This window comes from Pan troglodytes, chromosome 8, assembly GCF_028858775.2.
Source record: "Pan troglodytes isolate AG18354 chromosome 8, NHGRI_mPanTro3-v2.0_pri, whole genome shotgun sequence".
Classification (NCBI taxonomy): domain Eukaryota; kingdom Metazoa; phylum Chordata; class Mammalia; order Primates; family Hominidae; genus Pan; species Pan troglodytes.
Window position 1 is genome coordinate 135,548,423 of NC_072406.2, and position 27,767 is coordinate 135,576,189.

Sequence of the window (27,767 nt, forward strand, 5' to 3'; positions counted from 1 at the left end):
GTTCTATTCAGGCCTTCAACTGATTGGACGGGGCTCACCCACATTATCGAGGGCATCTGCTTTACTCAAAGTCCACCAGTTTAAATGTTCATCTCATCCTAAACACCCTCACACTAACATCCAGAATAGTGTTTGACCATGTATCTGGGCACCGTGGCCCAGCTATGTTGGCACATAAAATGAACCATTGCAGCCCTCTTTCTCTGTTTTGAGGAAGACAATCATGGAGGTATTTGGGGATTTACACAGTACAGTGTCATTATCTACAATGGGCTCTGGAGTCTGCATTAGAATCTTAATTCATTTACTTACCATAAGACTTTAGGAAAGTAGCTCAACCTCCCGCATTCACTGGAAATAATAAGTGCTGGGAGGAGTAACACCCCAGGCTGATGGGGAGAGGAAATGGGAAGGTGCATGGAAATGTACCCTGAAAGTGTTAACGCATGAAGCTCAGGAAATGAGCTGGATTTACTATTTTCTGCTTGGACATGCACTTCCTCCGTTGACCCCACCAGAATGGTGTTTCCAGCCAGGAATTCCCAATGATGAGGCTGTCTTGGGTACCATGGGCAGCTCTCCTTTAGTGGACATCACATTGGGTTCCCTGGCCATGGCTGATCATGGGCAGCCAGAGAGTGGCCTAAAGTCCGGTTGAGTGATGCAGAGCAGGCCCGGGCGGGAGCGCATCCTCAGAAGCGATCCTTCAGAGGCAGCACTTTAGGAGTGGGGCATGTGGACACCACCTGGTGGCTTGCACTACTTTTTTATTTTTCTGAAAAACTTTGGCTTAGGTTTTGAGTTCCTGAGCATGTTGTATATTAACTTATTTGATCTATGAGGTCAGTAGCATTCCTCTCATCTTAAACATGGGGAGAAGAGAGATTGAGTCACCAGCCAAGGTCACATACTGGCAAGCAGCAGGGCCCAGGCTTGACCCCAGGATGTCTAACACAAGAAGCCATGTTCCCAACCACTACTCTCCGCTGCTACCAGAGGCTGTCATGTGACCAGGCCCTTCTTAGAAAACCAGAACCTAAGAGGGCTCTATGACTTGTTGCATCAACCGTCACCCTGGAGTGGTTCCCAGACTCCCCTGTGTCACCTTGGTGGGGGGGTCCCTTTCCCTCCCAGAGCCTCACTTTCCCCATCTGTCTAGTGGGAATCCTCCCTGTGTGGCCCTCCTTGGCCTTTGGGATTTCCTCTGGCTCTGAAGCTATCTCTTTTATTGTCCTGGCCCCAGGCAGCGACTTGCATTGCTTGGCAAGAGTAGATGTACCCCAAAAAATGGAGAACCTACAGTTGCCGGCATATCATAAGGGCTGATGTTTGCCCCACTTCAATCCCTCTGCTTATTCTACTTTCCAACCCTTCCAGAAAGTTCCATGCCAGGCAGCCTGAGTAAGGCAGAAAGGCTGGGCTGGATGCTTGGGTGTGACCCCCACAGGGACTCCTTATTCTTTCTGGCTGTCCATAAAGGTGGCAGCATTACTGCCTGTTTCAGAATGTCCAGCCAGCCACGTGGAAAAACACACAGCCTGAGGAAGGAAGGAAGGAATTGGGGGCTGGGAGAAGGGGTGAAAAGGTATTCTAGTCTTGGAGTTGCTGTCCTGAGGTGCAGGTGGTGAGAGTTTGTATGCGCTTTCCTGGGGCCAGGGCAAGCTGCCCATGATCCATTTGCTTTGGGAACATGGTCAGGCGGCCCAATGTCATGTCCACTAAAGGCAAGTATTGTGCCTGAACCATCAGCTGGATTGGAAAAAAACCCAATGCCAGGATACTGCTAAATGCCAAGTTGGGAGGTGGAGAAAGGAAGGTGACCAGCAGCTCCCTGTCACGTGCCAGGAGTGTGCCAGGGGCTTCCTGACACTCTCCCAATAGCACACTAGAGTTCCCACTTTGCAGATGTGGAAACTAAGTCTCAGAGCCATTAGGCAACTTGCCACAAAACCACACAGTCAGCCAGCCTCAAAGCTGGCCAGTCCTAGAACCAGACCCCAGAGCCCTGCTGATTTTACCAGGCTCCCCTAATGGGACAGAACCACACAAAAGCTCAGGGAAGACGATCCCTGGGAACCTGCCCTGCCTCTCTGGGGCAAGCTGGGGAGGGACCACCAGTGGGCCTGGCTTTGGGCGTCTCTGCCAGGCTGGACCGTGGAGCTGATAAGCTGTGTGCTCATCTCCCTAGAACTACCATCTCCCTGGCCATTTAGGAATTCCCTCGGACTTCCTAGCAGGGCTGCCTGGTCGGGGCCTTGCCGGCTTCCTCTGCAGTCCCAGAGCTCCAGAGTCTTAGTGAGGAGACTCTCCATCAGCAGAGGGTGGATCCTCCAAAAGACATGCTGCAGGGCGCCATGACAAATCCCCTCCCAGATGAACTCAGCTCCCTTGGAGTCCGCTTCTTTATCGGAGCTGCTCAGTTAGGACCAACCTCCCTCCAGGGAACATCTCAGAAGACAGATGCCATCAAAAGATGTGGCCAAGCAGGACAACACTGAAAGGAGAACATGAAAGTTTTCTAGTTTACTTATTAGTACAATATGTAATTGGATAGAAGGCACAGCTTTTAAAAATTTGTCTTACCATAATGACTATAATTTTTTAGAGATTGAAAATGAATCTGACTAGAAAATACCATTAAACTACCAAGTTGCTTAAAATTTAAAGGGTAATTCACATATAATGCTTTTATTTAATAGCCCAATTTACAAAACGTCTAAAATTAATGCAGATCTTTTCAGGACAAAATCAGCCGTAACTGCACCAACTAATTTTTGCTCATTTGAACTGAATTATTAATAAGAGAGAAATATACCATATGTTCCCCAAAGAACTGGATACATTTATTTCAAATAAAAGCACTGTGTTTGGTGGAGTATAAGAGGTTTAAATGCTTTCAGAGAAATGGGTTACTTATATACAGATTTAATAGAGTATAAATCAAGCCGCGTAATTAAGGACACAGCTGCTTCCAAACCCAAGGCCGGCAGCTTTTGCTTCTCAATTTCCTTTATCACCTGCATGGCTTTCATGAGCAATCATTTGTGCTCATGGAATAATACCAGTTCATCAATGACCTAGTGGTTTATGCCATACCGAAAAGGAATTTCATCACAGGTTTAGGTCATAGCCATTGACTTCATCTATTTCTTCTCTAAAAAATATTTCTTGAGGACCTACTGTGTGTCAAGCAGTGAACTTGTCCCTGAACAAAATGGCTCTGGATCTTTTCCTCATTCCTTTTCTCTCTCCCTCTTTCCCTTCCTCCCCATCTCTCCTCCCTTCCTTCCTTCTTTCCCTCCTCTCTGCCTCCCTTCCTCCCTCTTTCCCTTCTTCTTTCCCTCTCTACCTCACCCTTCCTCTCTCCCTTCTTTTTCTCTTTCCTTTTCCTCCTTTCTTCCTTTCTTTCCCCCCTCTCTCTTTTCTTCCTTTCTTCCCTCCAATTATCCCTCATACTGCAAACTCGGGACTTGGGAGTTTAAGTTCAATATGTGACTGACCCCTGGCCCACATCGTGGGCATGGGTCGATGTTGCTGAGTGTGATGCAAGATAGAAGACCCTAGTCTCTTCCTCCTCTTGCTTTGGGAGACTGACTGCTTCCAGAATTACAGCATCTCACAGCAGACTGTCAGGGAGGAGCCTGCATCTTGTAAATAAAGAGAGGGGCTCAAGACGGGCCTTCTGACCCTTCAAACGCCCCATTTTACAGCACATGCTAACATTTTTCTTTGTATTGGTTTGTAGCTCTTGAGTTGAATTCATGAGACTGCAACATCTCTTGGAATACCTCACTGCATCCAGAGGTTGTCAGCACATGGACAGCTCTGGGGTCTCTGCTTGGTGCCAGCTGGTTCCCAGGGGTTCTGCATGGAGATTTCTGTGCCCCTCGTGCCTTGATGGCATGGGCTGGCTAGCAGGCCTCTGCACCAGGGCTACACCCACTGTACATCCGTTTGTTCTGTTCTTGGTTTCATTTCTGTTTTTACCCCCCGGCTTCCCTGGAAACCACATGTGGGCAGGCACGTATCTGCTGGATTAACAGTACTATTCCAGTGCCTGTCACAGTGGCCAGCCCCATAGAGGTGCTCAAACCCTGAGGGCAGAGTGCACACATGAATATAAGTGAGTGAACGGTTTCTGAAAGGCTGACGTTCGAGGCATTTGCTGGATTTCTGGCCTGGCATGCCTTGCTGACTTTGGTGATAATGTTATGGCAAGCAGGGTGTAATTCAGGAGATGGTGCTTGTTTCCTGGCAGTCCTGTGGGCAGACAGACTCTGGGAACTGTGGGCCCAGAAAGTCAGGTGTGTGTGTTTCAACAGCAGGAGCAGCCCGTCTGAAAGCCCAAGCACTTGCATGTTAAATTGCATCTCAGAGGGAGGTTTTTGTTTTAATGGAAGCAGTTATCCAACTAGCAGGCTTCAAATGGAAATAACAGCTCTCTCTACATAATGAGTGAGGGGCACTTTAATTAATAGCACCTCTTGGATTTTAATGACAGTGGCTTTGGTTTCTGGCCATCTGATGACTACTGAAGCTATTGTTTTGGGGATGCAGGGACATGCAAACCTGCTGGAGTCCGCGTGGATACAATGGGCATCTCAGAGGTGTTATAATTTGAGAGTTTTCTAAGCCTCATGCCTGTACCTCATTTATGTTTCAGGGCAAGTGCTCTACCCTGCAGTGAGGGATGAAACCTCTCCATTCTCTTCTATTATGGTGCAAACTTGGGGTAGAATTTCCAGCTGCCTAGAGAGCAGCAGCAGAGCTTCCCATCTATACACAGATGCTGCCTTGTCACCGTGGCTGTGCCCTGTGGAAGACTGGCCTGTGTTTGCCCTGCTGAGCTCTGAGGGGTGCTGTTCCGTAGCCTCACAGCCCCTGTAGGTGCAGTGCTGGGCTGGCTCCCTGTGGCCTGGCTCTGATGTGCCCAGTAAGCCATTTCTCTTGATGCAGGACTATTCCTGTGGCAGTGAAGGTGGCAGGTGGGAACGGGGCTGCCACTAGGATGATGCCACTCACACAGTTTTGTGTTGAAGGCTGAGGGTAGGAAGGGAGGGAGAACGTGAAGGGCCCACTGTCTGGGGGAGCCAGGCATGTGAGAACTTGGGAACATTAGTGGGCCATGTGCACTGCAGGCAGGGAGGGTGCAAAGGGCAGGGGGAGCCCCCAAGGGGCAGCCCTCCAGCATGGGAGGTGAGCAAGCCAAGGAGAGGCAGGGCAGGGTAGGGTGCAGTTTATGGGCCCTAGTCCCCACTCCCAGCCCAGTTGATTGCGTTTCCCTGTGCTGTGCCCAGCTCTGGATGGAACTAGAGGCCTAGTCTGGGTTCTCTTCCTCAAGGCATTGGTGCCAGCAGCGTCATTCAGTCCCAAAGAGGGCCGAAGAGGCATGGCCAGGAGAAGCCCCCATCCTCCCAGCAGGCTCCTCCGTGCAGTCCCTGCTCTTCCACCACCATAAGACAGCCCAGGAGCCACCATGCCTTCACCCCAGGGGCTCCTCGGGAGGAACTAAAAACCTTCCCAGGCCTGGGCTCTCCCCGCTCCCACTGCCAAGCCACCTGCCTTATGGAATATGGTGGGGGAAAGGGGTGCTGTTTCAGTTACAGGAGGCGTGGGGGTGCCAGACCTCAGCATCCTTCCTCCTAGCTGGGCCGAGGCCTCTGCTTTGGGCTTGGATTTGGATCCTGTTGAGACCTTGTGAACCTAACTGGTTACTCACCCCCCATATGCCTGTCAAACCCTTATGCGGCAGGGTAAATCCCAGGAGCCAGCCTGGTGGTGCTTGGTCCTCCTGGCCTGGCTCGCCTGCCCTAACCCTTCCCTCCCCACCCACTCTGACCTCTCAGTCCCTGGTCAGGTTTCTCTTTCTTCTTCTCTGCTGCCTCCTCCATTCCCCTGGGATCCTGGTTCCTTCAGATCTCAGCTCCTTGCTTCCTCAGGAAGCCCCCAACTCTATGCCAGGGAATATCTCCCTATTATCAGGACTGGGTACCTCCCCTTCTCAGACAATGTCCTTCTTTCTTTCTTTCTTTTCTTTTCTTTCTTTTCTTTTTTTGAGATAGAGTCTTGCTCTGTTGCCTAGGCTGGAGTGCAGTAGAGCGATCTCAGCTCACTGCAACCTCCGCCTCCCAGGTTCAAGCAATTCTCTTGCCTCAGCCTCCTGAGTAGCTGGGATTACAGGCATGTGCCACCACACCTGGCTAATTTTTTTTTTTTTTTTGTATTTTTAGTAGAGATGGGGTTTCATCATGTTGGTCAGGCTGGTCTCAAACTCCTGACCTCGTGATCTGCCTGCCTTGGACTCCCAAAGTGCTGGGATTAAAGGCATGATCTGAGCCCGGCCCTTATTTCTCTGTTGGGTTTTTCCTCTAGGAGAGTAGGCACTGGACACTTCCTCAGATGTACACGTTGGTTTCTGGGAGCCGTGTTGAACCTGCTGGCCTTTTCCATTCCCTGGACTCTACCGCTGGGAAGCTGATCAGGGCTGTGCTACTTCCTTGCCATCTTCCCCTCCCACTGGACTGACCGGAAGTCCCACTGTATCGTCCAGATCAGCTGTGAACAAGCTGTTGAATGAGCAGATAAAGGAGGAGTATGTGCATAGGTCGTGCATAGGCCGGGGGTTGAAATGCTCCCATCAGCATGAGGGTCTCCTTCCTGTGCCACCTGGGCTGCCTGGAGGACCAGCCTTGATAGCGCTGTGTTTCCTATCTCCTGCCCTCAAGATGCAAATTTGACTGACTTCAGCTGGGACAAGCGGGCAGGAGGTGTGTGATGAGCCACTCTCAGGTACTCAACCTCTGGACAGATCCGTCTGTTTAATTAATTATAATCTAACTACCTGAAGTAGAAGAGGAAGCAGTGGGCTCCACATGGGCCAGGTCCTTTAACACATGAACTTTGATCCCAGCCCCCGAGGTCAGCCATCAGCTCCTCATCCTGCAGCCTGCCCAATGCTTAATTACCCAATTAACCCGTCATTTTATAGCCAGGTGGTTTAAGGGACTGTGTAAGAAGAACCTGGGACTCCAGGGCCGCAGCCTTTGGTTATGGTCCTGTGGTTCTAATGCACGAATTAAATATCTGTCTCTTCTAAAAGTCTGCGTGATTTATTGGAAAATTGGTAGAAACAGCCCTTGGGGGGCTGTGCTCAAAATCTGGTTTAAAAGGGTGGCTACTGGCTGTGACTCTTTGATTTCCTCTATCCTATTGAATGTCATTAGCCCCCTTTCATGTAAAATAAATGTTTGACTCCAGCTCATGGAGGACTTATTTATTCATTTCGTTCCCTTCACTGCACACTGTCATTATTTCTCTGTTGATTCTCTTCTCTGGGAGAATAGAAACGAAACCCTTCCCTTCGAGGCACATATTTGGGATTCAGATAATGTGAAGGCTCCGTGAGCTTGTCCCCTCTGCCCCCCCTTACTCAGACGCTGCAGGTTGTGAATTTCAGTCTTGGTAAATCATGTGTGACTCTACGATGGAAAGGACTCGGTGTTATTTTATTTGTGATTTGTTGTTACTTATTTATTGGGAAGTGGCCTTTCTCCAAAAGGAGCACAATATGGAGAAAAACAGAAAAGGGGGATGGGATTCATCCTCTCAGTTGACGTGAAGAAAGCCACTGTCACCATTTTCAAATAATGACTGGGCACATGGCCCTCATAAATCATATGCTTATTAAAACATGCTGCTCTAAATCCGGGAGACGTGAGGGCCTGGCCTGGGACTTCTCCTTGGCCACCTGACCTTCCTCTGACCTTTAATTGTTGAGTAGAAGGTACCCAGGAAGCCCATTCATTTAACAGTCTATTGTGGGCATAAGAAAAGTGACTCATTTAAGATACAACCTAAGAGAGCTCACAAGAGGATGACTAAGGTGGAAGGGATTGCCTTGTAGGCAGTGAGGTCCCTGACACTGGTAGTAATCAAGGTGATTTCACTGGGAGCAAATAGGATGTACTGGGATTCAAGTTATAGAAGGAAATTTGGATCCGCTGAAAGAAAGGTTTCACTTACTTCTGTACATCTAAGAGCCTAAGGCCCAAATAATTCACATTTACAAAGTGCAAACTTTTGTCAGCGTTGTTTTCCCAAAGAGCTGAAAAGCCAGATGGGTTGGGAGACAATTTCCCGAGCCCAGGCTGCAAGCTCCTGACTCACCAGTGCTTTGCCTTTGCAGAATTTACTCAACCCACAGCTGTGCGGCCTCTATAGCCTGCAAGCTTTCACACCGAGCCTCTCTCCCTGACTTCTTTCCTTCCTTCTTTTATTTCCTCATCCCAACCCCTGCAACTCTTGTTTTAGAGTTAAGAAAACTGAGGCTTAGAGAGGTTAAGCAACAAGCCCAAGGTCATGACACTAGTAGGTAGCAGAGCAGGAGTGGGATTCTGAAACCCTTGCTCTTCTGGTTATTCCATGTCCAATCTACAGCACAGTACTTTGTACACAGGAGGTGCTTTGTAAAAGCCCAGCAAATTAGTGAACCAGTGCATGTGACCCAGAGAGGAACACATGGGGGATCATTTTGCCTGGCTCACGCTCCCTAATATCTTCATTTCCATCCCCGACAACCAGACACCCAGCTCTTCCAGCACAGGGTCCGCAAGGCAGCCGGATCTCAGAGGCACCTGCATTTGTTGGCTCAGTTAGAATGAATGTGAAGCCAGCAGTGTTGGACTTAAGAGCCTGCCCTCTGGAGGCAGGCAGATGGCCTGGGTTTATGTCCCAGTCACCTCATCACATCATGCCTCAGCTTCCTCGTCTATGAAATGGGCTAATACTAGTTCCTGCAGCACCAGGCTCTTGTGAGGCTTGGATAAGTTACTGCATTCAGAGTGTGTGGAATGTGCTCGGCACATAGAAAGCTCTGTGTGTGTGTGAACTGTTGCTATGAGCACTCGCTGCCGACTTGCCTCCCTGGAGCACTGAAGTGGATTTCCTGGAAAAAGAAGCTGCTGTGTCTGGTGACAATCCTTTTCAAGAGTAGTCCACTGGCCCAGGCTTATGAAACCGTTGGGGGTCAAGGAAGTCCTACTTCAGGATTAGGAGCCACAATAACCGTGGTGTTAGACCGAAGTGTAAATTACCAGTAAGTCACCTCTGGGTGAAGATTGGAAGGGTTCATTTAGGGCTAAAATACAGTGACCTCTCCAGCCTGGATTCCATCCACAGCCTTCAATTTGGCCTCCCCTCCCTCTCCTACCCTTCTTTAGATCTTCCCTACTCAGAAGACACAGTGGTCATTGGGGTTTTCATATCCAAGCAGCTCTCTCTCTTGCTTTTAAACCTTCAGTGGCTGCCTATTGCCCCCAAGGATAAAGCCCAAATCCTGCCCATAGCTTTTTCAGCCCTGTGTGATTTGGCCTGGCCTGTCTCTCCAACCTCATATCTGACTACTCTCTTCCTTGTTTTAACCCACTTTGGCCACACTGAGCCTCCTTCACTTCCTCACTGTTGGTCTTTTCTGCCAAGGGCCTTTATACAGGCTACCTCCTAGTCCCAGAGCAACCCTTTGCCCCACTCTTATAGCTGGTTCTTCTTCATTTTTTACTTCTAAGCCTAAAAGCGACTTCCTCAATGACTATTCCTGACTACCTGATAGCAACAGGCTCTCCCACTCTCTCCTTTCTCTATTTCTGCCCATTGTTTGATTTATCCTTAGTACATATCAAATTTAGGGGCTGCTCTCTCCCCTTAAAAGGTGAACTCCTCAAGCGCAAGGCATCTTTGCCTTACTCACCAGGCTACTTCCAGGGCTTAACCCATAGCACATGGTATGCAAGCAGAAGCTTCTGTCAAATGCACTTCAGCACATGGATTTTTGGACACCTAATTTCATCTCTTGGTTGTTTTCTAAATTTTTATGATCATTAAAGTTGTTGAGTAAATATTGTCTGGATAAGCAAGGCATCGCTAGAATAATGAAAATATGTTGGCTATAGTATTGTCATATGAGTGGGAGTAACTGGTATGGCAGATACCATGTCCCCTGGGGCATAAATTCTCACAGTTTTCTGCAGCAGCAAAGGACACTGTCTCTCTGCTTCTAGGCCTGAGAGCTTTCTCTGGCACAAGAAAGCTCTCAGCTTATATTTGGGGGTATGTTCAGTTCACATTCAGGCAGCCTAGAAGTGCCAGAGATTGAACAGCCCTAGACATGATCTTCAAGCAACAAGGGTTGGAATCCGATTAAGTAAACACCCCAGCCTGCCTGTCTCTTGGTAGGATAATCCCGGGGTGCATTGCAAACACTTCCTCTGAGTGTTCCAGCTGGACTGAGCCCCAGTTGCCCATGGCAGTAACCTGCTCATTAACACCCCTGACTGTTTTTTCCCCTTCTTGTCATCATTTGCCCAACGATCAAGCGCCTGCTTCCTGAGATCCTTTCCCAAATAATCGATCTGCAGCCCAACCATTGTCTCAGGGCCTGCCTTCGGGGAATACAAACTAAGATAGGATGACAAAACCATGGAAATACTGTCAAAGCAGCATTTTTACTTTGCATGTGGTATCTGCTATCGCATGAGAGTTTGTGTTCTCCCAAAATTGCTATGTTGAAACCTATCTCCAGTGCAATGGTATTGAGAGGTGAATCCTTTAGGAGGTGATCAGGTTATCAGGGCAGAAGCTTCATCAGTGGGATCAGTGCCCTTATAAAGAGGCCCAAGGAGGCTTGTCCATCCCTTGCACCATGTGAAGACAGGTAGAAGGTTCCATCTATGAGGAACAGGCCCTCGACCGACACTAAGTCTACTGGGACCTTCATCTTCCAACTTCCATCTATGAGGAACAGGCCCTCGACTGACACCGAGTCTGCTGGGACCTTCATCTTCCAACTTCCCAGCATCCAGAACTATGGGCAACAACTTTGTTTATAAATTACCCAGTCTAAGGTATTTTGTTATAGCAGCCCAAATGGACTAAGACATTTTGTATTTTTCAAAGCACTTTCAGATACATTAACTTAAGCATCACAGATAACTTAAGTTTTACATTATCATATTAAGATACATTCTTATGTTTTATGTTACTACGATGAGGACTAAGCAGGGCAGATATTATTATTTTCCTCTGACAGATGAGGAAAGCCAGGAACAGAGAGGGCAAAGCTTTTAACTTAAGTCACACAGCAAGACAGCGGGGCAGACTAGGCCTGGTGTCCTTGCCACTGCACTAGTTGCCTTAACTTTTGGTCATTCCAAACCCTGCCTGGTCTGTTCTTTTCAAATAAGAGAGCAAAATGGCTGGGAATTTGCTATTGTCACCTATTAGGTATTTTTCTCTTGAATGCCAGGCTTTGAATTGACTTGCTTCTTGTCCATCACACCCCGACCCCCAATTTCCAAAAGGAGAGGTATGTTAGTAGGAGATTATAACTCACCTTAATTGAGGGCCAGGTACTATAGTCATTGCTTTATGTCTTATGGAATTAACATCAGTCCTATTAGGTAGGTGGTAAAAATCCCTATTTTGTAGAAAAGGCTGCATCGAAAGTCTCTAACAATGCTTGGCATGCAGCGAGTACCTGATGAGTAGTTATTGAATGAATGAAGTTGGAGAGATTAAGTTGCTTTCTCAAGTCACACAACCAATAGGTGGAGTCTAGCTCATTCCCAATCCCAGGAACTTTCCTGGCATGGTGTAACCCCCACCAGCCCTTTCTTGGGATCTGTCTTCTTTGTCATCAATGCTGGATACGGGCGTAGAGTGGTGTTCACTTGGTGTCCAAGGACTAAAGGAAATCTCACGCCTCCCCAGTGAGGCCCTAAGTCTCTGAGTGATCGGCTTGTCTGTGGCTGCTCCCAAGTGTCACCAGCCATCCATCTACAGGGTCTCATCCCAGCCTCACTGGGTGGACACAGGCAGGTGGACACTTCACTCCACATGTCATCCCCATGTGGGTGCTGCCACCATCCTGACCACCCAGACAGTGACCTGCAAAAAAAGAAACACACACACAGCTGCTTAGAATCATGATGGTCCAGCAGGCCCCAATCCCCTTTCTAAAGCATGGCAATTGACAGCTTGCTACCTACACCTGCACTGCCAAGAAGCAGTGAGACCTGCTGTCAGGCCAGAGGAATTCACTAGACAGAGTCACCCCAGGACCCAGGAAGGCATCTCCAAGAAGAGCCTGGTGAAGCTGACCCTGACATTCTGCATCCTTAAGTCAGTGAAGGCACAGGCAGCTGTGACCCCCAGAGCCCACACATGTATCTGCGACTGAGGCTGTTACAACTGTTAAAGGTGGGGCATTTCCTTCAACTCAAAAAAAAAAAAAAAAAAAAAAAAAGTACACAAGACCTCAAGGCACAGAATAAAAATTGGCCCAGGCTTTTGACAAGCAGCTAAGGAGAAGGGGAGGACAGTGAGGGGAGGTTGTCCATTGATATCTGTGGCCCACATGAGGTGCTTTGCTAGGGCATCCTCCGTTCAGCTGGTCGGCCTCAGCTCTCTTGAGTATGACATGTCACAAGCGCCGGAGATGCACAGACAAGCAAGCCCTGGTCCCTGCATGTATGGAGCTCAGGGTCCCATGTGAAAGGCAAATGAACAAACAGGCAACCAGACTTGAATGAGAAGGCCAAGGAATTCACTGGACAGGGCCCTCCTAATCCTTCCCAGGCCCGGTGGGGAGGGGGGTGTCCTGGGAGATGGGACATGAAAGATAGGATTCTGTTGGGAGAGCAGAAGTTAGCTAGCCAAAGAAGGGGGATCTCAAGTTAACAGGGGCTACATTCCAGCTTGACAGGGATGAGGAGTTTTAATTTAACCATCATAACAATCTTTAGGTAACAGGGTCTATTACCACCCCCCACTTTTTTTTTAAATTATACTTTAAGTTCTGGGGTAGTGCAGAATGTGCAGGTTTGTTACATAGATGTACACGTGCCATGGTGGTTTGCTGCACCCATCAACCCGTCACCTACATTAGGTATTTCTCCTAATGCTATCCCTCCCCTAGCCCCTCAACCCCCAGACAGGCCCTGGTGTGTGATGTTCCCCTGCCTGTGTCCATGTGTTCTCATTGTTCAACTCCCACTTATGAGTGAGAACATGTGGTGTTTGGTTTTCTGTTCCTGTGTTAGTTTGCTGAGAATGATGGTTTCCAGCTTCATCCATGTTCCTGCAAAGGACATGAACTCATTCTTTATGGCTGCATAGTATTCCATGGTGTACATGTGCCACATTTTCTTTATCCAGTATATCACTGATGGACATTTGGGTTGGTTCCAAGTCTTTGCTATTGTGAATAGTGCCACAATAAACATACGTGTGCATGTGTCCTTATAGTAGAATGATTTATAATCCTTTGGGTATATACCCAGTAATAGGATTGCTGGGTCAAATGGTATTTTTTTTTTTTAAGATGGAGTCTTGCTCTGTTGCCCAGGCTAGAGTGCAGTGGTGCGATCTCTGCTCACTGCAAGCTCTGCCTCCCGGGTTCACGCCATTCTCCTGCCTCAGCCTCCCGAGTAAGTGGGACTACAGGCGCCCGCCACCATGCCGGGCTAATTTTTTGTATTTTTAGTAGAGACAGGGTTTCACCCTGTTAGCCAGGATGGTCTGTATCTCCTGACCTCATGATCCACCCGCCTTGGCCTCCCAAAGTGCTGGGATTACAGGCGTGAGCCACTGCGCCCGGCCCACAAATGGTATTTCTAGTTCCAGATCCTTGAGGAATTGCCACACTGCCTTCCACAGTGGTTGAACTAATTTACACTCCCACCAACAGCATTCCTATTTCTCCACATCCTCTCCAGCATGTGTTGTTTCCTGACTTTTTAATGATCTCCATTCTAACTAGGGTGAGATGGCATCTCATTGTACCACCCCCTACTTTGAAACAGAAGTATGGAAAGACTCCATAACTTACCAGCTGGCAATACCAAGCTGGGAAATAAGGAACCCAACAATGAGAACCCGGTTCATGAGTTCAAAGCCTGTGTCTTCTCTATTCCTTCGTCCTTCATATGCTTCTCTCTCTAAAGGGTTGTGGAATTTGGCACAGAGGTAGAATCATCTTCATCTTGTTAGTGGGAATCATATCTTCTTCCATGTGGAAATCCCAGGAGCTGATTGAGGTTGAAGGACTAGTGTGAAATCCACACCCCAGAGTCCTTCTTCAGGCACCCCCTGCTCCCAATTGCTCTGAGGGGAAGTTCATGGAAACCTATATCACCCTGGGTTTGAATCTTCTTGATTTTGATACTATGGACATGGCACGTGTGGAGAACTCCTAGTATCACTGGAGACTATGGGAGAGATGGAGAGGAAAACAATGGTCAACTTGGACGTGACCCTGAGGGTAGCAAAGTCTTTGCAGTTATCAAACAAGGGAATGCCTCCCACTTGCCAAGACTGTGTCTCAAACACTGCCTTTGAGTTGTATCTTTCTTTCAAAATAGTCCATATTTGCTGTTAGAGAATTATATTTTATATCCGCTGTCTTGAAAAGAATGAATTAGGCCGGGCACAGTGGCTCACGCCTGTAATCCCAGCACTTTGGGAGGCCAAGGCAGGTGGATCATGAGGTCAGGAGATTGAGACCATCCTGGCCAATATGGTGAAACCCCGTCTCTACTAAAAGTACAAAACAAATTAGCCAAGCGTGGTGGCACACGCCTGTAGTCCCAGCTACTCAGGGGGCTGAGGCAGGAGAATTGCTTGAACCCAGGAGGCGGAGGCTGCAGTGAGCCAAGATCATGCCACTGCACTCCAGCCTGGGTGACAGAGTGAGACTGTCTCAAAAAGAAAAAAAAAAAAAAGAATGGGTTAGAAGAGAAAAGGACTAGAGGCAGGAAAACCAGCTAGGAGGGTTTGTAGTAACATAGCGAAAGATGACAGCCGGGACCAGGGAAGTGGCCATGGGGTGGGGCGTAAGGGTTTGGGCGTGGGAAATATGGAGGGGTCAGACACAAGTGGGCTTGCTGACCAAGTGAAAATGCAGTAAGTGAAGGAAGGAGAGGTTAGGTCTGACCCCCAGGTTTTGGGTTTGGGTGGTTGGGTGGATGGCAAGGCCATTTACTGAGGAGCAAATTGAGCAAGGGAGAGAGGTGTACAATGAGGAGTTGAATTTTGGACAGCCTTGTTTGAGGCATCAGTGAATAATCAGAAGAAATGTCCAGTGGGCAGTTAGGTACCAAGATCTGGAGCTCAGGACAGAGTTAGGTCCATGGAGAGCAGTCGAAGCCATGCCATTGCTGCTTGGAAAAAAAAAAAAAAAAAAAAGAGCGAGCTACAAGCTAGGCTGACAGCCTCTTGGATGGCATCAGACAGGCAGGTTGGTAGCACTGAGTTCAGCCACTGTCTACTGTCAGTGCTGATGTCTTTTGTGCCAGGTCCAGGGAAAGAAAGTGGTGGCCTGGAGCCCACTCTGCCATCCTGCACCTTGGCCGAATGCCAGGCATCGAGAATGGTACCCTAGCCCCCTTTGGATTTCCTGGGTTTTGTTGGGCCTGAGTCATCACCTTAATGTTATTTAAATCTAGGGTTTTGAATTGAATGTTATTAAATGCCTCCTCAACCACATGATACTTGCGATGGGCCATAGTGAATGAGGGATTAGGCAGATAAATTGCCATTGTGATTCTAAAACTATCATCAGGTTTGCTAAGGACAATAATTACGTCGCTTACAGTGTTTGGAAATATTGCCTAAATCTCCTCCCCACATGTTGTTTGTGATGGAAAACAATTAGACAAAAGGTCCTTTTGGTAAAGCTGCCTGGGATTCAGATCGGCTTGATGAATGGGCTTTCTCCCAGACCCCGAGCATTTGTTAGAAGTAAATTATATGTTATTTCAAATCCAAAAGGTCTGCCTCCCCATGTTTATTGGGATAAATTAAATCTTCTAAGGAGGGTAAACAGAAGGCCCTGATAATTATTTGCTTCTGTATAATTTAAGCTGAAAAGGATATCACCAAGAGGAGGTTGGGGGATAGAAACACCCTGCATTGTGCCCACCACAGAGAATGCACAATAGGGAAATTTAATTTGATACTGATCTACAAGCATCATATCAAGTTGGGATGGGCAGCCATCTCTAGAGCTGTTTTCAAATGGGGCTTTTCAGTTGCAAATTTCAACTGAAATCATCTTGATTTGCTATTTGAGAATTAATTTTTATAATTTCAAGGGGCTTCCTTGCAGAGGGAATGCTGCTTCTCTCACCAAACAGACTTCCTGTGCTTATGAGACCAGGATGGGGCCTACCCCAGCCTTGCCTCACCCCAGACCCGAAGCCTGCTTTATCAGCATTGGTAGGAATACAGTAACTAATCCATCTACTCACATATCCATCCACCCACATCCATCCACCCACATCCATCCATCCATCCATCCATCCAACCATCCAACCATCCAACCATCCAACCATCTATCCTCCCTCCCTCCCTCCCACCCTTCCACATATCCACCCATCCACCCACCAACCCATCCATCCATCCATCCATCCATCTTTACCCATCCATCTGCACATCCACTCACCATTCCGCAATACTTATTGAATTTCTCTGTTGAATGCTGGTTCCCCAAATAACATCAACACAAGCTGTTGATAACACAAAGCTGTTTATTGCTCACTGTGGTAAGAAAGAACGCGACCTCCACAGAGTTTTGGTAACCTCTGGAATAGAAGGCAAGGTTGGAATTTACTGAGAATTGACAGTTTGGTTTGCGGGGATCTTTCAGTGTGGAAGTGTGGGAAGGCTGGATAAGGATTAGCTAAAGATCATTATACAACAGTTCAGGATTGATGGAAAAGTGAGGTGAGTATTTTGGGAGTGAAGGATTTGAAGTGTCTTAGGGTGAAAACCGTCTGTTGATAATTCCCATTGAAGAGTTGACGCAATTTGGGGAAGTTTTTCTAATGAACAATGAAGTCATTTGCCTGGGCAAGAGGCTTCCAGAAAAGACAAGTCATGCTAGTGAAGACAATGGGACTCACAGACCTGTTCATGTAGACAGGTGTAGTTTTGGTTCTCTGTGCCCAGGCTGAATGTGGTGTGGATAGGTATTGTCTACACCTCCATGGTGTCTGGCTCACCACTGTTTCACCAGTAAAGCCATGCCAAAGTAGCCATGACCCCACATGTCAGAGATTCTCGTAAGTGGGAGAGGTTAATGAGCACATAACTGCAGAGATAAATGCATAGGAGAGTGTGATATAGCAGGTGGATCTGACCTAATCAATGAGATCAAGAAGGCCTCCCTGAGAGAGAGGTGCTTAAACTGTTATCTCCAGCTGACCTGGAATGAACTAGAGGTGGCATGCAGTGGACTAGGGGGGAGGGTGCCCAAGCGGGACCTCAGGGGAATCTGAGTCCAGCCGAGGTGCTGGGTCAGGTGGGAGCAGCTCTACTGGGGTTCCATCTCCCTGCCCTGTCTTTGCGTCTCTGTCCTGCATCCCAGCCCAACACCCTAAGGAAATCCCCAAGGATCACCAGGAAGCTGCCTGGCAACTTCCCTCTGGCTCAGGGGCAGGGGGGAGATTGTGCCTGCAATGGTGCTGTGCACTAGGCCGAGGGAGAAGCAAGGAGGGGAGGGGAAAGAGGGAAGTGACTGCCAGCCCTGGTCTGCATCCCTAGCACCCCAGGCCAGGAACAGCTCCTTGCCTTGATCTCTGCCTGGCGCCTGCCCCAGGATGTCATCTGTGCTGCGAGGGGCCAGGCTGGTGTCCAGGCTCAGGTTTCACGGGCCAAGCCTGTGATAACATCTGGCTCTTGGGGTCCCAGGCCAGTGACCTCTTAGGCTCCCTGGTGCCTGGCAGTCTGCAGGGAAAGTTTCCTCCGATCTTCAGCTGACAGGCATCCTTTGCTGATCTGCAGGGATTCGGGGTTAGCCCAGGTTCCTAGCACCTCCCCAAGGGACTCGCTCTCCTTCACACAATGGTTTTGCAAGGTCCTGCCCCAGGGCTCTGCCGGGCTCAGCTTTGAAAGAAAATGCCATTCAGCATCACCAATCTATGCCCCTTGGCCTGAGCAACCGTGCAAGGACTGACCTACAAAATCCTAAATGTTACTGTTTTGGCGTCTGTGGTCAGCCTTAATCATCACACTGGTGGAGCCGAGAGACATTTTCTAGGGTCCATTAGTAAATGCTGAAAGTGCCTCGTGATGCTTCTCCATGGGCAGGGTGGTTCCGTGGCACAAGCTGATGCAGCCCTTGGCTGGCAGCATTAGCCCCATTGAACAGAAGAGGTGGGCGAGCCTGGTGGTTGTTTCCCAACAACATGCCCCTGGAGATGGGGACTTCATGATGCCCGCCTACCCCCTGGCCTGACTGAGAGGCATAGGATTGGAATCACTTGTGCCAGACCTCGGTTCAAATCCAGGCCCTGTCTCTTCGTGTGTCCCTGAGCAAGTCGCATTCCTTCTGGATTCCAGCGAGAAAGCCACATTGAGAACTGTGGTGTTTCATGGACCTTCTGTAAGTCAGGGCCAGAGAGCTCATTGTCATGCTTAGACCACGTGTGTCAGAAATGCAGCTGAGTCGAGGAAGCAGGTCTCCTGTTTTTAAAGAGTGGTCACGTGCCTCTCTTCTCCACCTTCATCTCCTCCTGGGCCTGCACCTGCCGCCCTCTTTGGGGAGCCTTGCCGGCTGCCTCTCCCCTTGTTTCTGGTCCTCCTCGTGCTCAGTGTCTCTGCGACACTGGGCACAGCCTGCTTTTTGAAGCTCCATTTCCTCTGGGGGAACACTTCCACCCCTTCTGGCCCTCCTTTCGCTGGAACCGCCCTGCCTGTTCCTTCAAAGGCTGCTCCCTCACCCTGACCCTTCAAGGATGCTTCTGGCCTCGCGGGGACCTCCTCTCCCCTTCCCCTTTCCTCTTTCCACACCAGTGGTTCTCAAAGTGTGGCCCCCCAGACCAGAGGCCAGCATCTCCTGGGGTCTTGTTAGAGCTCCAACCTCTCCGGCCCTTCCCCAGCCCACTGGAGCAGAAACTCTGGGAGTGGGTCCAGCACCCTGTGTGGTCCACTGGCCTGGCCTGGCCTGATGATCCTGACAGCCTTCCTAACCTGTGATAAGGGAATGATGCCTGAGTCTCTCTCTCTAGCCTGGACCTTCCCTCCTTGTGCCCAGTGATTTTTATGAAAGTTCAGCACTTTCTCAGGATGATGAACGAGATTCACAGAAAGAGCTAGACGAAGTCTTGGGGACAGGTCTATTGGCACAAGCCTTTCACTTTGATGATGGGAGTCCTAGGCCATGGAAGGGTTAAGTGGCTGTGTCATGCACACAGCGTCTCGTCCAAAGGGGCCTTTCCTTTTCAGCAGGTAGACTCTGTCTCGAAATAATCCACAGGCTAGGGAGGTTGAGGTGTTTATTTCATTGGCATGGACATCAGGAAGACCCAGGCCAAACCCTCCTTCTCTGTTTCTGGAGCCTGCATGGTGTCTGAGCCCTCCCTTCACACTTGGACAGAGTGCTGCTCTCAGAAATCCACCCAGAATGAGGGCCACTCATTGATTTCCATTAGAAAACACAGTGTTAATGAATGAGGATTACTATTCCTCAATGCATTCCCGCACTAATAAGATTCTGATGAGATACTAATTAATCCCCTCCTTACAAGCCTGTTAAAAATCTCCTGGGCCATCCTGCACTGTGCTCTGTATACCTGGTCTAACATGCCCCTCAAAAAGCAAAAGCTGCCAGGAGTCAAGGCTTGTCTGGTCCTCCTTGGGAAAGCTGCTTTCCTGACAGGCCTGGGCTGCTGTTGGCATGGCCATGGGATTAGGCATGGGTCAGAGCCGGGGTCAGAGGACAGGGATCAAATGTCGGCACTTGGGACCAGGGCAGGGCCCGTGACACACAAATGATGTTATTTTCCTAAGTGGCTCATCTTCCAGTCCAAGCCTAATTCCAGCTAGGGGAAGCCTTCAAGGGGCAGCAGGGATAGGGGTTTGGAGGCTGGGATCTGGACTGGCGTGGGAGGCTGCCATCTCCAGGAGCTGCTGTCACCTCCCGCAGAGGAGGCGGCACACACGAGCCACAGGAGTTTGGAGTCTCCAGAAAAAAGGCCGGGGTGCAAGCTCAGTGGCACGTCGCGGAGGTGCTTCCTGTCTTACACATTTTCTCCATCCCTCCTGCACCAAGGAGGGAAGTGCTACTTTTAAAAATTGAGATGAAATTTATATAATATAAAATTGACCATTTTAAAGGGAACGATTGGGTGGTATTTAGTATATCACAGTGTTCTACAGCCACCACCTGTTATCTAGTTCTAAACCATTTGCATCATCCCAAACAAAACCCTGTACCCACTGAAGAGTTTTTTCCATTTCTCCTCCTAGCCTGTCAATGACCATATGCCTTCTGCTTCTATGGATGCACTTGTTCTGGGCATTTCATGGGAACAGAGCTATACAATGCATGTGCTTTCATGCCTGGCTTCTTAGCATGTTTTCAAGGTTCATCCATGCTGGCTCATGTGTCAGAACTCCATTCCTTTTTATGGCTGAGTCATATTCCATTGTGTGCACAGACCACAGTTTGTTTATCTGCCGAAGGACACTTGGGCTATTTCCACCCTGGGATGTGCTATTTTTATTGGTATTTCACAGATAAGAGAATTCAGGGTTGGACTCTCTCTCAAGTTCACCCAGCCAGCCAGTGGCAGAACTGAGTATTAACTTGGCCTTTGAAGTCTCCACTCTCTCCCCTCCACAGGGATGAACGGCTTATCCTGGGTTAAAAGGGGGAAACATTCTTGTTCTCTGGCACTCCTGTCCTGTGACTCTGTAAGGAAGAGGTTTTTTGGTGTGTGTTTTGAATACCATTGTTGAGGCAGATAATGAAAATCCTCAGAGAAGGTTAATCTGTAATTCAACAGAAATGACCTCACCTTGATGATACTACTTCTTCTTTTAAAAAATCATTCTTATTGAGGTGTAAGTTATATGCAATAAAATTCACCAATTTCAAGTGTATAATTTGATAAATTTTGACACATGTAGGCAGTTGTACAACCATCTCCATAATCAGATGGAAAGTATTCCCATCACCTCGCAAAGTAATATAGTTTGGATTTGTCCCCTCCAAATCTCATGTTGAAATATGATCCCCAGTGTTGTCGGTGGGTCTGGTGGGAGGTGGTCGGGTCATGGGGGTGGATCCCTCATGAACGGCTTCGTGATGCCCTTGTGGTAATGAGTGAGTTTTGGCTCTATTAATTCACGTGAGAGCTGGCTATTTAAAAGAGCCTGGCATCTCTCTTGCTCTCTCTCTCTCTCTGTCACCATGGGACACACCTGCTCCCCCTTCGCCTCCCACCATGAATGGAAGCTTCCCAAGGCTCTCACCGGAAGCAGATGCTAGAGCTATGCTTCTTGTAAAGTCTGTAGACCCATGAACCAAATCAACCTCTTTTCTTTATAGATTACCCAGCTTCAGATATTCCTTTATAGCAATGCAGAATGGACTAACACACTCCTTTATAGCCTTCCACTCCAAGCCTGGGCTTCTATTTAGCATAATGCTCTAAAATTCACTCCTGTTATAGCCATCAGTAGTTTACTCCTTTATTGCCAAACAGTATTCACTTATTTGGATACCCCACCATTTATCTTTTCCCCAATCAGTGGACATTTGCATTACTTGCCATTTTTGGCTATTGTGAATAAAGCTTCTCTAAACATTGGTGTACAGCTTTTGTCTGGACTCGAGAGTGAAATTGCTGGATCCTATGGTAAGTACGTCATCATATTCCTGCTCAGAGAGGTGGCTTCCTGCAACCAGTTTTCTCTTCAGGATCCAGATGGGTCCCAGGGACCCTAAAACAAGGCCCCTAGGTCTGTCCTTCCTGGGAAGGGAGAATGTTATATACGGTGGAAATAAGGAGATGATCAAAGTATGATTTTTTGAATTTCATAGTGTATTGCCGTACCAAAAAAAATCTCTTCTTAGGGTCACGATGCTTAAAGAATAAAGAGAAGAAAGCTCACAGGGAATCTGCTTGATAGATAAAGTACATTAACCACTTAGTGAGTGGGTTCCAAAATTATTACAGTCTGGTTGCTCAGTTAGGATGGAAGCAGGTCTCTCTGGGGAAGGTAAGGTCTGGGTAAAGGTTGGAGTATACCTTCCTACAAGCAGCTCTCAGAGAAGTTGGCTCAACCATCAGGGCAGAGATCTGGAGGTCCAGCGTAAGGACCCTCCATACTGGGGGACTGTGCTGGAGCTGGTGATTAGTCCCGAGGCTAACAGGGTGTCGCCCAGTTGCACCTGCGCTCTTGGTGTTGGAGAAGCAGCTGTGATGGCAGACATACTGGTTGTCTTTAGAAGCAGCCAACAGTGTAGACTACCACGGCCTAAGCTCTCCAAATGTCCATTAAACTCTTGGTAACAGAATATGTATTCTGAAGTCCAGTAGTTGAGGTCCATAACTCACAAATGGGAATTCTGATAAGGTTTGACATCACATTCCTGAGAGGAGGGAGTTCACTCCAAGTTTTCACACAGAGGGTCTGATGAGATATCCCACTCTCAAAGGGAGTGTGGAATACACAGTAAAACATATGTCATTCATGTAGCAAACTATGTACGTGCTTGAGATCATTTCAAAATGGTATCACAGGAAGGCCTGTGCTTTGCCTGTGGGTTAAGATCTACCTGTCCTGGCCTGAAGTAATCTCATAGTGCTCAGAGGTTGGTCATTAGGCCCTCCCAATGACACAGGCAGTTGGGAACTGGGGATAAAACTAGCATTTAAAAAACTCACATCTTGATATTCTGAGCCGATGACCTAGAATAATGGTTCTTGGTTTGCAATGGCTCTTTTTAAGGGCCTTCATCAAAGGGCTTCCTCCCAGGTGCCCCTGGGTCCCTGATGGTGGCAAATGGCCCGTCTTCTTTTTTCTTAGTAAAGTGGGTCTCATGCTAGATTAAAATTTCTGGGTGCTGAGGTGAGGAGGTAAGGCCACTTCTCACTGCCTAGCTGGAAGGCAGTTAAGTTCTTCCCAGTCAATAGGCCTCTATCGACCTGCTGTTAGAATTTTACTAGGCTGGGGAATTGTGAGATCCGTATATTGTTTGAAATGGAAAAGAGGAATGAGTTAGGGAAATGTCCAGGCAAATGTCTGTGTGTTTGGAAACAGAGCTATTCTCTTCCAGGTCTTTTCTAGTGGGGTCATTTTCATGCCTATCTGATAGCAGGGGCACAGCCAGGCCCAGCAGATATAACCCATCTGGACCTTTGAATGAAAAATAAACATTGGCTTCTTTTAGTTTCCAAAGGTCATTTGCATAAAAACTTGCAGGATTTCCAAGGCCTTGGCAGTGGACTGGAGAGTGAGAGGTGGAGAAAAGGAGGTTTGCATGACACTGGGACAGCAGAACAAAGCAGTTCAGGTTAACCCTTATTGCTTCCTTGTAAATTCGCAAAGATATGAAGCCCAGAGAAGTCAGGGTGGGGGCCCTGATCCTTGCTCTTGTTCCACTTCTAATTTCCCACTTGACCCCTTTGGACCTTAGTTTCCTCTTCTATAAAGTGAGTGAATGAGCCAGATCTCTGAAGTTGTTCATTCATTCAAGCCATTGGCATTTCTTGAGCACATATTATGTGCCAGGCACTCTGCTAGAACAGTAAGATGCAACAGCACAGACAAGGTCCCTGCTTTCAAAGAGCTCCCAGCCCAGTGGGGAGTCAGATGGGCCAACAGACACCCAGCCTGCACTGTCACAATGGTGTTCAAGAAGAGAGAGAAGCCTCGTGTTGGGGGATAGGAATGACCTAGGGTGGGTGGCATAGGGTAAAGAAAGGTTTTCTGGGGTAAGCAATGCTAGTTGCCAGTTCTGACTATAAAGTCTCAGACTTACCCACCTGCCCTTTCTGAGAGTTCTTGATTGGAGACGATCTGGGGGGTCATATCCAGATGACAGCCAGCATGTCTCTGATATTGACAGACTCCTCTTATAGGTGTAAGTAAAAAGTTCTAAGTGACATCTGCATCTGAATTAGGGCTGCCTTCTCCTCCCTGCTGTCCTCTCTCCTGGGTTCTCCATTAGATCTTCCAGAACAGAAACATGGAGTTCAGTTGGCAGTGGAAGTGATTTCACCCCAGCCTCGACCTTGGTGTCTACTGGGCGGTGTCTCCTCTCAGGCCCAGCCTCTGGGTTTAAGATACCAGAGTAAAATGTTGATGTTATTGTAAGTGCGTAGAAAGAAAAGAGGTGGTAATGCTGGCAGAAATTACCCTAAGTTCATTTAAAACATCCTGTGCAAGAGTTAAAATCTAAAAGTAAAGGAAATAATTGCACATTTTGGAAAAAATACTAGCTGAGGCCCTCCCAGCCAAGAGAGAGGGTACCATCAGCAGAAAGAGCTCTGAATGGGATCAGAAGACTTGAATTCTCACCCTAGCTTTGTCTCTCACCAGGACAGGCCTCCAGGACTGAGTTTTCCCATCTGTAAAATTCGCAGGTTGGACCAGGCAGGCTGCAGGTGTCTTTGGTGCATGAATCTGGGAGTTGGTCAGCCAACGGGACTACATTGTCTTTAGTGTAGCTGCTGGGGAAAACTTAATTCCCAGAATCCAGGAGAATGGGCTCCAGCCCAGCCAGTGCCAATCAGACGAGAGAATGAACCAGTGTGAAAGGAGAAGCTAATTCTGGCAGATGAATCGGTTTTTGTCCTTTTTGAAGGATCATATTACACGGAGTTTCTCAAAGAAGAGCTGTTTTGGTGGGTGTTTCCCCAATTGGGTGTTTCCCCAAATGCTTGTGGGTGCATCATCTGCCTATGGACATGCCCTCTAAAGAATTTGTTCTACACCCAGATCCTTAGCAAGATAGCTTTATTGAAGAAACACAAGCTTTATCAGCCCCAAACAGTTGAGACCAGCCTCCTTTGGTCCCCTTTCCCTTTAAGAATTCTTATTGTGACTGACTGCACTCTTCTGGCACAATTAATTAAATCAATGGCCCTCTCATAAATTTAAAAATACATCTCCCATGTCTTTAAATCTCTGAATCCCAGCTGGGAAACTGAGAGGCGTGAAATACACAGTCATCACGTCACAGCCACGGAGACCGCGTCCCGGAGCTGTAATTCCGTGATAAATGTCTCCCAGCCACACGGCCACGGTTTGGTTATGCCCTAGAGGTGACGGGGAGGCTGGGAAGAAGAAGGGGTGGCTGGTTATTGGGCTGCCCTGCCGTGTGCTTTGGGGATTAGTGTAGACCGGAGGCTCAGACAGCAATGCAGGGCAAGGCCAGGGCTCTCTAGAAAGTTCATAATAAAGTTGTCTTCATCTGTGGATTTGGAAAGAGATCCGGGGAATTTCACTAAGACTGCTAGAAAGCAACATATGGGGGCTTGTGTTCTGCCCATTCCTCTGAGGCTGAAAGGAACAACCAGTGACTTCATGGCTTCTCCTGCCAGAAGCGAGAGGGCACAGCCCTGGACTGGCAAACACCCTCTCCAAACCTGGCTTTACTGAGGATCTATGAAGCACCAGGCACTGACCTGGGCATTACAGGTGCAGTGGGGACAAGTGGGCCAGTCCTGCCTGAGGTGGTTGACAGCCTGGAAGGGGTTTCAGGGCAGGGTGACCACAGAACAGATGCTGCTGGAAGGCACCCGTGGGCACCCTGCCACGCTGGGATGGAGCCTCCAGGGGAAAGGACTTCAAGCTGATGCTGGAAGAGTGTAAGGTTGCTAGGACTTTCCCAGGTAAAAGATAAGGACGAAAGGTGATGTCAGAAGAAGGAAAAGTGTTCCATGCAGTGGGGATGGTAGTGGGAGAGAGCGCGGCACAGACTTTGAGGAACTAGCGTGACTCAGACTGGGAGAGGATGGGGAGAAGAGCAGGAACTAGCCGGCTGCGATCTAGGCCTGGCACTGAGCTCCGGACAACCTAGATGCTGCCATCTCGGGGAGCTTAGATGGTGGGCGGGATGGAGTGGCTCAAGGGTGTAGGGCGGGGCTCCAGGCTGGTAGCACGTGCCTTTGGTGCATTTTGGGAATTCACTTTAGGACTCAATTTGAAACAGTGTTGAGGTTGAGGCTTTTCTGTCCCCTTTGGTTTTAGTAGATTCTATTCATTTTTATGATGATCCTTTTTTATTTATTTATTTTCAGTTGATATTGCTCCCAGTTCACTGAGAATTGTATTTCACAAAACACTGTTTTCTGAACTGCTTGACTTTTCACCATTGCGAGTTGTTTTGTTTAGGACAAATGAGGGAAAGCCCCATGTCACACATGCTAATAAAATTGCAGGGCTCCTGATCTCCTGGTATTCGGTACTGCCAGGAACTCCCAGGATGGAAGACCCAAGTGGGAGCAGCTTCAAGATGCACCGTGGGGTGGAGTGGAAATTTACAAACCCTACAATCTCTCTCTCCCAGTATCAATACGCATCTCATATCCTGCAGTTTGAATGCAGCACCTCACTCATTCTCAGCGAATCCTGGAAAGGGAGTGCTCGTTTTCCCATCTCGCTGACCTCATCTAGGGCTCTGAGAGATCCCACAACCACCCAACGCGAGAAAGTGGAACAAGACTTGAGCCCAGGGACAGCACTCCCTCCGCCAAGCACAGCACCAACATGGCGGGTGGGGAGAGTCACTGTGTAGTAGCGCCAGCAACCATCACTCAAATTCCCCTTTTGATGGAGCTGGTGAAACCTGGGCTCCTGCAGAGAAGCAAACATGGCCTTGTATGTCCTGGGGGCCTTGAAAACGCCCAGGTGCTCATGCCATGCTGAAGGCTTGGCACACAGAGGTACGGTCAGAGCAGAGGGCGGGGGGCTCTTTCTTTTTGCGGGTTCATGTGATTGCCCCAGTATTTCCAGACCCACCTGGCAAAAATGATTGGCCAAAACTGTTAATTTTAAACTTATTATTTTACCAGTGGAATTTTAAGATGATTTAAAAACAATTAAAGGCATATCTATATTGATGGATGGGTAGGTAGACAGGAGGTATAGATATAAATTATGTGCTGAGCTGACAATAGAAGAGAATGGGGCCTCACTACTGCTCCCCATCCCTTCCTCACTTCCTCCTTCCCTTTCCCCTTCCTTCTTATCTGGCCCCTGGGTCTGCATAAGCACCATATGAAAATATTCTTGAATCTATGTCTATTTTCAGCTTATGCTTGGTTCTTAGCATTAAAATAAACCCTGGCACCTCATTACACACTGTATGAAGCAGAACCGCCTTTCATTTTTAAAACTGTCTCCTTCAAGCTCCAAAAAGTGCTTTCTAGTTTTTGCAGGAAGCCACATGATTTCTTGGGAAAAGCACAGGTTCTGGAGTCTGACAGGCCTGGGTTTAATCCCAGCTGGGTGGTGCTAAGTATTGACGATCTCCTCTTTGAGTGTCAATTCTTTGCTAGGCAAATATCCACTGTGCAAAGATTTGTGCTTATTGAATTAGACATTGCATGTGGTGTTTTCCTTCTCCCGGGGTCCTGGGTTTTAAACTCCTGGTTCACTTGTCCATATTCTTTATGACTTTTGAATACCACATCCTCTCTGCTGCACCTCATCGCTACTCTTCCCTCTTTATAACCTGGACCTGGCTGAAGACAGAAGGAATGCCCTTTGCTTATTCTGGACTGTTCTGATTCTATAAAGCTGATGCCTAAAGCAGCCCCCTTATTTTTTATTTCTTAAAGCTAATTCTGACTCTGACCTTTCATCGAAGTGAGCAGGCACCAGCATGGTGCCTTTAGACTCTGCTTGCATGGGGTCTCCAGTGGGCGGGTGGTGAGCAGAGCCCCCTAGGCCTCAGAGCCCCCTCCTTTGGGGCTTCT

At 48.2% G+C, this 27,767-nt stretch overlaps 2 long non-coding RNA genes across 4 annotated transcripts in view; one reads left to right on the top strand and one right to left on the bottom strand.

The window, feature by feature from the left end:
* Positions 1–7,094, top strand: part of LOC104008323 (uncharacterized) — a 108,909-nt gene extending 101,815 nt beyond the window's left edge. For both annotated transcript variants that reach the window (XR_008537501.2, XR_010147063.1), the window contains exon 9: positions 6,373–7,094. This is a non-coding gene — a long non-coding RNA (uncharacterized LOC104008323). The remainder of the gene's footprint in view (positions 1–6,372) is intronic.
* On the bottom strand, positions 750–27,743 carry LOC107966861 (uncharacterized). Of its 2 annotated transcripts, XR_008537502.2 has the most exons (3): positions 27,647–27,743; positions 11,387–11,940; positions 750–2,494 (listed from the first exon to the last, which is right to left on the bottom strand). It is a non-coding gene; the product is annotated as an uncharacterized LOC107966861 (long non-coding RNA). The 2 variants fall into 2 exon arrangements; XR_001706898.2 differs by lacking the exon at positions 750–2,494 and having other exon boundaries at positions 11,008–11,940; positions 27,647–27,735.
* Between the last annotated feature and the right edge of the window lie 24 nt (positions 27,744–27,767).